The following is a 1,381-nucleotide window of genomic DNA, read 5'->3' as shown; positions in this document are numbered from 1 at the left end:
CCCCCCCCCTTCACAACCTAATGGTACACCCGTACTTTTACGCATAGAATATTCTTGAAAAGAACGACAAACTGCTGTAAGAAAGAGTTAAGAAGACAACACGGGCAGAAGCAGAACTAAAAACAATTAACAACAACAATAGCAACAACAAAAAAGCAGAAATTCCAACATCAATCTCGGAGAAAAAAACCTGTTTCTTCCCGTTTCTCGTTTCTCTAACTATGCCACATACTCAGCAACATTCATGTTTTTTCAGTAAGTGTTTTACGGCACTTGCAACACAATAAGGTCATATAAGCGCAGAATATTAGAAGTGTTACAAGAGAGTAGCAAACACAAAAAAGAAGGAGGGGAGATAAAGACGATAGATGTTTGATAGGAAAGAAGAAGCGAACCATACCAGAGCACCCGCTAACCACCCACTCAACATTCACGTGCCTTCCTGAACCATGACGGTCTGCCAACAACAACCAATGCCATTCACCACCACTACCACCACCACCACCACCAACAACAACAACAGCAGTAATAACAATACAATAACAGAGCTATCAACAACACCAACACCATTAACACCTACAAAAATTACAACAACAACAACAAGACCAGCAACAACAACTAACAACATTAACAAAAAAACAACACCAACACCAAAACCAACAAAAGTCCGACCACAAACAAAAACAAAAAACCTATAAAAAACAGAACACCTTCTTACTCTTTTCTCAAGCAAAAAAAAACCCAGCTCCAAAACATCATCAACAACAACAAAAAAAAAACCTACCTCAAAACACTTAAGGTTTAATCATATTCACACACACCCTAAAAAAAAAGACAAAAAAAGACAAACACACAAAGACAAAACAAAAACAAAAACCCCCCCAACAACAACAAACAACAAATGAACCACACAAAACCATGGATAAGTTACAGTAATCTGACCAGTAGTCAATAAACATTCGGTTACTCTAGATCCCCGACTAGTCCAGCAGATGTTTTCAAGATATAAAACGTCACGCTCGACTGCATTTCCACCTGCCCCCCACTCCCCCCTCGACCCTCCCACACGCAAGCCGGTCCTGGTGCAAGTCTCTAGCACAGGACAGACACTCTAGACTGTGGGACTGAGCACTGACCTGAGGACGAGTGGATGACAAGGTGGTAGGGATACATGACAGCGTGCCCAGTGTTCGGGTAATGCTTACTTGAAGTCTTATTGTGGTCCTTATCATGATTGTCGTCATTTTACTATTGTTGTTGTAATGATGATGATGATGATGGATGGCGATGATGATGATGATGATGATGATGGATGACGATGATGATGATGATGATGATGGATGACGATGATGATGATATTTTATTATTATTATTATTATTA

The 1,381-nt window shown here is 40.0% G+C and overlaps 1 long non-coding RNA gene across 1 annotated transcript in view; it reads left to right on the top strand.

The window, feature by feature from the left end:
• The first annotated feature begins 1,130 nt into the window (after positions 1-1,130).
• The window catches only part of LOC118478812, an 8,241-nt gene continuing 7,990 nt past the window's right edge, over positions 1,131-1,381 (top strand). The window contains exon 1 of the long non-coding RNA XR_004859299.1: positions 1,131-1,194. This is a non-coding gene — a long non-coding RNA (uncharacterized LOC118478812). The remainder of the gene's footprint in view (positions 1,195-1,381) is intronic.

The sequence above is a fragment of the Aplysia californica genome, unplaced genomic scaffold, assembly GCF_000002075.1.
Source record: "Aplysia californica isolate F4 #8 unplaced genomic scaffold, AplCal3.0 scaffold00991, whole genome shotgun sequence".
NCBI lineage: Eukaryota > Metazoa > Mollusca > Gastropoda > Aplysiida > Aplysiidae > Aplysia > Aplysia californica.
This window is presented reverse-complemented; position numbering and strand designations above follow the sequence as displayed.